Raw genomic sequence first — 10,240 nt, forward strand, 5'->3', positions numbered from 1 at the left:
CTTATTGATTAAACAAACATCCTGGAAAGTATTTATGCAGCATTCACATGAATATCTTCCCATTCCCTGTGCTCAGGATGGGGGAATCATTTCCCGTGGCAACTGTAACAAAGCTCATGGTCCCTTTAAAATGGACCACAATGGGCTGGGAAGGTGACTTAGTGGTAGAATGCTTGCCTTGCTTGCATGAAGCACTGGGTTCAATTCCTCCATACCACATACATAGAAAAAGCCAGAAGTGGTGCTGTGGTTCAAGCGGTAGAACACTAGCCTTGAGCAAAAGAAGCTCAGGGACAGTGTCCAGGCTCTGAGTTCAAGCCCCAGGACTGGCAAAAAAGGGGGTGGGGGCTGGGAATGTAGCTTATCGGTGGAGTGCTTTCCTAGCATGCACAAAGCTCTGGGTTCAATTCTGCAGCACCACATAAACAGAAAAAGCCAGAAATGGCACTGTGGCTCAAGTGGTACAGTGCTAGCCTTGAGCAAAAAGAAGCCAGAGACAGTGCTCAGGCCCCGAGTCCAAGCCCCAGGACTGGCAAAATAAAAATGTGCCACAAATTCAAAAACCATAAGTCCTAAATTCTGATTGCTCAGAATACCATCCCAAATCAGAGAAATCAGTCAGCTTTTTAAAAAAAATCTCAAACTTTTACTATTCTAAAGATTGTTTTCATGTAAGCGTTTTCATATAGTTAAGAGAAAATTTGGAATAGTCATAGAAAAACCACTAATGAATTTCTTCAAGGTATGTATCTATTCTGCTGTTTTACTGAATGAGCTGGCTGGCTGTTCTTGTGTTGTCCTGACCCACTCTACAAAACCTTGCCTGAGGATCTGAGTCTTCTCTTTTTCTTGGTAAATAAGAACTGAAAGAAGAAGGCAGATTTAGAAGTTTGTTAGATCCATAACAAGTCAATCTTGCTTTATGTTGGTTTAGGGTTTTGGTGTGTGTGTGTGTGTGTGTGTGTGTGTGTGTGTGTGTGTGTGTGTGTGTGTGTGTGTGTGTGTATTTTAGTTTCATTTCTTGTTGTTGTTGTTGTTTGTTTTTGAGATAATGGCCTCCTATGTATCCCAGAATAACAGAATTCACAATCCTTTTGCCAGTTAATAGTTGGTTTACTTTCTTGTTGTGGATTACTTCTGGGGACAGCATTTCTTCCTTTCACCTATTAAGACAATAAAACCAACACTGAACTTATGCTCCACTCAAAATCTGTGAAAACGGGGCCAATTTATATATTTAATCAATTTCCTAGTAGTTTTGTAATAAATTACCACAAACATAAAAATGGCACATTTGTTACCTTATAGCTGTGGAAGTCTGAAGTCCAAAATGGGCTACAGTCAAGGAGGAAGCAGGGTGCATCTGTAGGCCCTGCAGAAATCCATTGCCTTGCCTTTTCAGCTCTTAGTGGCCACCTGTATTTCTTGACAGGTATTTCCTTCCTCCATCTTCAACTCCACCAACCGTGCATCTCCAGATTTCTCTTTGTAACTTAATTTTCCTACTTAAGTAATTTGAGCTCAGGGGATAATTTATTCCATAAACTTGAGTCCATCTAGAAAATCTGTGATAGCCTTCCATCTGAAGATCACCATTTAATCATACCTGCAAAGAGTCTTTTCCTGTGTGGACTTTGGGGGATTAGGTTATGCCCTCCTTTGTATGGGCAAAGATGTATATACTGCAAACATCTGCCCTCTTCAGTTATTAGTTGAAGACTGACCCCCACATTAATCATGTGCCTTGTAATGGCTCAAACAGGCTAAACAGGCTCTGCTGGCTAGAGAAAAGTCAGGGGTAAACAAATGCAGGTGGTTAGCAAATGCAATTTAGCCCTTGTTCAAGCACAAAGGATTTAGGTGGGAGTCAGACACCATCTGCTACAATTTCTCTTGGATATGAGTCAATCGTTAAAGGGAACATATTTGTTTTTATTTCATCTTAGGAGAGGTAGCAGGGAGAAAAAAGGCAAAAAAGCCCCAGGATCTGCACAGAAGATTCATATAAAGGTGAAGGCGTGACACAGACTACAAGAAACACACCACCAGAGGCTGCATGGTTTCTCTCATTTGTGGTAACTAGAATGTGCCTATAAGTCGATAAGTAAACACACTAGATGGTAAGAGGAAAAAAATACACTGTGATATGATAAATTATTCAGATCTCTAGGCCTTCACAGAGGGATCAGATAAAATAATATTTATCTAAATGAACTTCAGGAAGTGGAAACAAGAGGTTTTTCCATCTTTTTTTATCTTTGTTGCTTTTTTCTTTTCCTTTTGTTTGTTTGTTTATCTTTCTTTGGAAGGGTAAGGTTAAGTCGCAGAAATGGAGAGACAATAGGTGAACAAATGCACCAGTCATACACACTGGACACTTTATTGAAAATAAACTGTACAACTTACGGGTGGGGATGGGAGCCAGCGAAGGAAAGGGTGACATTGTTCAAGAAGAAATGTACTCTTTATCTGACTTAGGCAACCATAATTCTGTATATTGCCTTTGTAATAACAATAAATAATTTTTAAAAGAGAATTACAGCTCAGGAAAACGAATGAAAGTTCTTCCATTGAAAAAAGGTCTATTAAGGGAACATAATATATTTTTGGAAACTGTATGCTGTGATTTGAGTTAATTATTTATTCAAGGAAAGTAGCAGTGGTATTTTTTAAAACTAAATCTTCACATCAAAATAGGGCAACTGTATAGTAGAATAACAAAGTGGCCCACACATCACACACTACAACCAGATAGGGATAAATTACCACCAGTACAATCTGCCCTATGAGCCTCTGTGGCAGAAAGGGAGCAGAGGGAAGGCTACAAGGGGTGCCTGAGGGATCTGAGAAGAGGAAACCCCCATGTTGCCAAAAGAATTTACTGGAGGACACAAAAGGGACACATGCAAACAGCAGCTTAACCTGGATGACTGTGCCCACTCCATCAGCAGGGAGTCAGCAGTGTCTGCTGTGGGAGCTGGGACAACTAGAGGCAGGTGGTCTAGACAAACTGACCCCAAAGAAAGGCAAACAGCATATGTATTCTCTCCTATATGGAAACAGGATCTAAAATATAACTGGACATGATAACCTACACATGACTCTAAGCATTCATACAGAGTCAGACCAAAGGAAGATACCAGTAGGGGAGGAAGCCAAGGGAATAACTCTCCCGGATGTGTAAAATGACATGGGTATTTATGTTGTTATTGGTAGTGGTGGTGGTGTTTGTGTGTGCTTTTACTTGTTTTTATTTTGGATTTTTTTTCTTTTTCTGTTTCTGCTTCATAGGAAAGGATAATAGGGAGCACAGAAGGGGAAGGAACATGGAGGAACAAATGCAATCATGGCATTTAGTAGACACTATGTGGAAAATGAACTATGCAACTTGTAGGCAGGGATGGAAGGGGAAAACTGGGGAGAGTAAAGGAAGGGGTGACATTGTCCAAATGAGAAATGTACACATTACTTGAATTGTGAAACGGTAACCCTTCTGTACAACACCATAATAATATTAATAAAATTATATATATATATATACATATATATATATGTATGTGTATATATGCTGACACCCTGGCTTCCTTCCAGGGTAGGGCCCTACTCAGAGAAACAGATAGGAGTAGCGTTGAAATAGAACAGGAAAATAGGATGGGGATAACAAAGATAAAGGAAAAGAGATGGGTCAGACCTGTAATTGCAGCTACTTGAGAAGTTGAGGTCTAAGGATCATGGTTCAAAGTCAGCCTGGGCAGAAAAGTACAAAACAACCAAAAATAGGCTGCTTTGGACATGCCATACAAATAGAAGAGTACCAACATAGTGGAAAAAGAGTGTGAGGCCTTAAGTTCAAATTCCAGTACCACTGTTATAGCCGAACAGACAGTGCCAAAAGCAAACTACAATATGTGTTTAACTCTTTAGAGTTAAAATTTATGTTTAGCTCTTCACAGCTCAAATAATTTTTTTGTTATTGTTGGTGGTGGTGCTATTTGCTTTTGCTTTAGGGTGTTTTCTTTTGGAGGGAATGGGGGAGCACAGAAAGGGAGGAAGGATGAACAAATGTAAAAATGCTATATACCGTATATATACTATGTGCAAAATGACTCATGTAACTTACAGGCAGAGATGGGAGGGAGAAACTGGGGGAGCTGTAAAGGAAGGGGTGACGTCCATAAAAAGAAATGTGCACATTACTTGACTTATGAAATGATTGTCCCTGTGTACAACACATTAATAGTAATAACAAAATTATTTTTAAAAACACACAAAATAGAATTCTCTGAAGTTAGAAAAGATATCCTGAGTCATTCTTGCTTGTTACGTTTTGGAAAATCTAACAAGCAGAAAAGTACTGAGGTCCAGTTCCATACACAGTTATTATAAGAACAGAGAATATCAGACAGAAGAGTTTCCTTGCAAACAAACACAGCATGGCAGAAACACATGCCCATATAACAGATTTTAAAACAGCTAAAAGAAATTATATAACATAAGGTACAAAACATAATATGATTCAGAATCAGAAAAACTCCCAAGGAGGGAGAAATTCAGAAAAGAATTATGTTAGTTGGCTTATTTCAGAAAAAAAAGAAAAACAAACAGAACAATAGCTAATACTTTTAACAAATGTAGAAAGTGAAAGTAAGACAACTTTTTAACTTAAAAAATAAGCAAATGAAAAGGATTTGAGGGAAAGTAACAAATACTGGAGTAACTGGTTAACAGAGATCATTGATGAAGAAAACTAAAGCAGGAGAGTGAATACTAAAAATATGTAATCAAAACTTCTTTCTGAATAAAAATAAAGTTATTATAAGACTTACAAATATAAAAATAGAATAAATAATATGGGAATAATCTAATTCTACCACTCCTTGTTTTTGAGACCCATGGCATTCAGTGTGAAAGAAAATCTACATGTAGAAGTCAGATACTCTGTAGACTTTTTGAATTTGAACTGGAGTTATTAAATGCTTTACACTGAAATATTCTAAGAAATGGTTGACTAGGAAAGAAGGAAGAGAAATTAAAAGGGGTAGAGGGAAAAAAAGAGAGTGGGAAGACCTATCTTACCGCTGTCTATTAAAAGTTCTAGAAAATGAGCAACCCAAGAGAAGCTGTCATTTCTAGCACTCAGACTGTGGCCTTAACATGCTGCTTATCACTTGGAATGAAAACAATAACAGAACAAAATAAAACTGGATTCTTAGAGAAATAGCTGACTTGGGACCTAAGAAGAAAATGTCCAATTTAAATGGAACCATTTTGTCACATGGTAAGATTATGGCATATCTACTTGGTTTTCAACCACATTCCTGTCCTATAATTCTCTCCACAAGACAAGCCACAGAAACTAGAATTTCTGCTTTCCATAACAGATTAAAATAAAGTGCTAATCTTCCCCCTCCTGGAACTGCTCATAAATTCTCTGACCTCCCTTTTGTCTGATCAGTAGGTCATAAGACCCTCCTTCATTACTGAGGGATTCTGCCCCATATCCCTGGGATGGGGGAAATGAATGCTGCACAGAGGCCAAGGAGAACTTGCTGGGTTTCTTTGCCCTTTTAGCACAATCACACCTATGTAATGAAGACCCCATAAAAATACACAAAGACAGGTTCAGAGTTTCTGATGAGCTAAACAAATGGAAGCTCCTGAAGAATAATATATCTGAGGAGGGGCTGGAAGGTCTGCACCCCTTCTCCATATCTCATTGTACACACATACCCTATACCCTACACATCATCTGTGTCCTCCACAGTAATCTTTATAATAAACTGGTGGGTGCATGTCAGTGTCTCCTTGAGCAGCTCAAACAAATTAATTGAACCTAAAGCAGGGAGTTTCAAGATCTCTCATTTATAGGAGACCACAAGAACAGGTAAAACAAGAAGTCCCTGAGATATCTAAAGTATGTGTATATGTTGGCAAAAGAGGGATTCTTCCAGCCTGAGCACTCAGTCTGTGAGCTCTGACTGGATCTCCAGGTGGATAGTGTCCACATTGAATGTAAATGAAAGGATGTCCAGCTGATGTCCCCTCTGGAATTTCTTGCCAACTGATGGGAAGAAACCTTCTACCTTTTGAGGTCACAGAAGACTGTGTGTTGATTGAAGAATTAGATCAGAAGAAAAACAAGGTATGTTCTTTCTCTGAGCGCTCATACATAAAGCAAGACAGCTATGCAAATTTTGTATAGTTATGACAATAGGATTTGGAGCCAACTGGAAGAGGCTTCTATTGGCAAAGCTGGGACAATTGAGATTCTACCTGGTAATCATTGCAGTGTATTAAGATCCATCCACTGGTAGGGGAAGTGAGCAGGGCGAGAGTAAACCATCATGCTTTGCTTTCTACACTAGATAGAGTATAGTGATTACTGAATCACCACTGTGTCTAGAATGACCTATTACTGACGACGTAGCAGAACACTTGTGGCCTGCAGGGCTGATTATTTCTACTAAGTAAAGTTTGAAGGGGAAGGTAAAAAACTAAAGCTAAAGTTATGGTTCAATTATAAGCCATGTGTCACATTTATTCAACATATCATACGTGCCAAGTCTATATCATAGTCTCTGTACAACATAGCCCAGAAACTTCTACACGTATACAAATATCAACCGGGTAAAATAATATGAATTAAGTGCTATGTTAGAGGCACAAAGTTCTGTGATTCAGCAAACAGAAATATCACTTCAACAAGGCACAAGAGGTATGGATGGAGAGGAGGGAAGAGATCTAATGCTGTTGTGCCAAGGCTGAGGTCTTCTAGTGTTTGGGTTGCCTACCAAGTATAAACTAAACCAAATATAAACTAAACCTTTTGACCAGGTGTGATGTGAGAGAAGATGAAACACATAGCAGTGGTTCACATAGTCTCTAGAGAGATGATTTCCCTTTCAATTTGCCGTGATTAATAATTTTAAGTCAGTAATGGCTATCCGAAGAAAAATGATCAAGCATCTGGATATTGTGCCAATGTCAAATTGCTATAAATATTCCCACAAGCATTCAATTTCTGTCCTGCCATTACTGCCAAGTTAAAATGAACACTAATATGTCAAATAGCACTACAAGGAATCCACACAGCAGGAGACAATTCCTGGCTTTGTCATTAGTTGTTTCTGTTACCATATCAACCTCTCTACTTCTTTGGATTTAGGTTTCTTTGTTCACTGAATTAGGGGATTAAATATGCCCTCAAGCTCTAGATGGTATACTTATGTGTTCATTACCACTGAAAGGACCCAGCTAAATATTTCTTTTGGCCATACGCTGGTTCCTATATAAGAGAATACAAAGAAGCCTTTTTTCCTAGCCCTTTCTAACATTTATTTTGAGGTGTTGTTGTAGTTTGAGGCTGAAAGGATAGTCAGGAATAAGCAGGCCTTCAAGGAGCCAGATTTGCCTGTGAAACTATTGTAGGCAAATCTCTAATCACAGTGACTTAACAAAACCGCAGGAAATCAAAAGCAAAAACAATAACTTGAACCACAGACCACCTCCAGTTTACATAACAGGATCTGTGACTCATTCACTCTGGAGTCCTAGGTGAAATCTGTGGGATGGTGCTTCTGCTTTCTCCAGCCAACCTGATTGGGTCAATGCTTGTGTTTATAATAGTCTGCTGATCTCTTGCTAATGCCAAGCCTAATGCTGGGCATGCAGTACCTACCCAATAACTGCTTCTCAAATAAATGAAGAACTCACTTACTTATGAAGTCTTCCATAACTAACCTGACCTTACAAAGTTTTTTTTTTCTTTTTTTCCCCCTCTCTTGCTTCTATTAGATCCATTCTGGTTTTTTGAATCTTTGGTGAAGAGGAGGAAATAGGACAAAAACCATGAGTTCCAGAGTTAAACAAATCTGGACTCCAAGTTCAGCTAACCCTCTGTTTAAATCAGAATAGTAGGCTTTGATATAATTACAAACAACCCTCAGATCTCAGTGGTATAAGGCAATGTTTATTCCTTGCTTTTCAAAGATCTGCTAGCAATCCAAGTGACTGTAGAGCAAAACTCCTGTAGTAGAGTGCAACAACTCAGTCTTTACCACCTGCAGTTCCATAGCTCGTTAGAGAAATAGACAGATGGGAAATCTATGCAGGGACTTCATCTATCTCATTGATAAGGACTGACCCTACTTAAAAGCAAGGGGGATGAGTTGTAAATTTTTCAAGTCCGTTGTTGATATGAAAGGATATGAAATGTTGAATGCAAAGCATTGTCTTGGCTTACTGAATCTGAAGTTAATTAGTCTGTTTCTATTTCCTCATTTGAGAAATAAAGATAAGGATGTTCGCCTAATAGAATTTGTAAAGAATGAAATGAATTTACATGTTTATGTTTAGCATTACTTCATGCTTTCATATGGTTAGGACCCAATGATAGTACATTTTTTTCTTACCTATGTAGGACATCCCAGTAAACATATCATAAAAAAACTTTGCAAACAAAAGGTACAACCCTGCTTCAGACTACATAAATCTGAACTAATTCTTATTTTTAAATTTTTTTTGTCATTGGATTGATGATAATTCCATAGATTAAAAAAAAATCTTGTTACAATGTCTACCCCATCTCTCCCCCAAACAGATTCAACACCATCCCAATCAAGATTCCAATAGGATAATTTTTTACAAACTGATTTAAAATTTTATATGAAAATTCAAAGCACTCAATATAGCCAAAGCAATCTGGGGAAATGAAGAAAAATATGGAGAATATATGTAAATTCATCTCAAGATTCCCTATAAAGCTATGTTAATTAAGACATGACATAAGGACTGAGAAATAGATCAAAGAAACAGAGAAAACATCCAAACTGTCTCTCTTTTATATTCATCTGATATATAATAACAATGGTGAAGTAATCCAATGAAGAAAGTCTATACACAATGATTGATGTGGAGAATGAACAGTACTCAAACCCACACATATGACAAATACACTTCTTAGATACAAATGTCTACTAAAACCAGAAAGCTTTTCCAGATAAATGGAGTAAATAAGTTCAATAGTCTGAAAGTAGAATGATTTCTGGCAGAATACAGAAAGCAACACTTAAAGAGAAAATGGGAAGAAAAAAAGAACTTACCAAATTAAATGTCTGTTCTTCAAAAGATACATTCAAGAAAAACAAGATTGGCAAGCCCCAAACCAGAAGCAAATATTTACAAAACATACTTGACCCAAAGGTCCAGCATACTGGATATATTAAAAATGACAACTGAAAAGTTAAAAAGAAAAAAGGACAGAAGTCTAACTTAAAAATGAATAAACTGGGCTGGGATGTGGCTCAGTGGCAAAGCACTTGCCTAGCAAGTGCAACATCCTAGCTTTGATCCCCAGTACCACAAAAGAAAATACAGTTAAGATGAATAAATTACATAGACATTTCACAAGATCTAAAAGCGGCTAGAGCTAGCACATGAAAACATTGAACATATTGAGTTATCAGGGAAATTCAAATCAAAACTAAGATACCAACATATACCTCACTAGAATGTTTTAAAATAAAGACTACTGTCATCAAATGTTAGCAGACTCTTAGAGAAACGGCATGTCTCATGCATTCTTGGTGGAAATGTAAGGTTCTATTTACTATAGTTTCTCACCATGCACAACTGGACTCTTTCTGGTCTTCATTTTTTTTTTTGTAAATAAAGCTATTGTCCATATTTCTGTATGTTATTTTATAAACTTGTTTCAGTTTCTTCTAGGTGCATATTTGGTGACAGAATCGTTAGACAGGTAGTTTTGCTTTCTAATAATTGCCTGGGGAAGAAAGAAGAGTGAAAAGTCAGTCCCCACACTAGAAGTATTTGCAGTCATTTCCCGACTAAGGCATTAATATGTAAATATACAAGGAACTTCCATAATTCATTGGGAAACTGGTCCAGTTAAAATACAGGCAGTATTGAAAATGTTTCTCTGCAAATCTTCAAAGAGCCAATAAATAAAGGGTGTTCAACATCACATCACATGATGGAGATGCAAGTCAAAACCACTACTAGGATACATCTCACATCTGCTAGGATCGCTTTTGCTATGTTTTGGATCCAGTTTGTGTTCCCATTGTGGCTGGAACTGTATATATATATATATAAAAAGGACCTACTAGAAAGTAGTTACTTAGTGAAAGAGAGATTTATAGCAAAAGCAAAATTCTGTCTTGTGGGAGCTGAGTCTGGTCTGGGGGAATCTAGTTTAGTTCCTGTTGGCTGGGTCATTGTT

Source organism: Perognathus longimembris, chromosome 5, assembly GCF_023159225.1.
Source record: "Perognathus longimembris pacificus isolate PPM17 chromosome 5, ASM2315922v1, whole genome shotgun sequence".
Taxonomy (NCBI): Eukaryota; Metazoa; Chordata; class Mammalia; order Rodentia; family Heteromyidae; genus Perognathus; species Perognathus longimembris.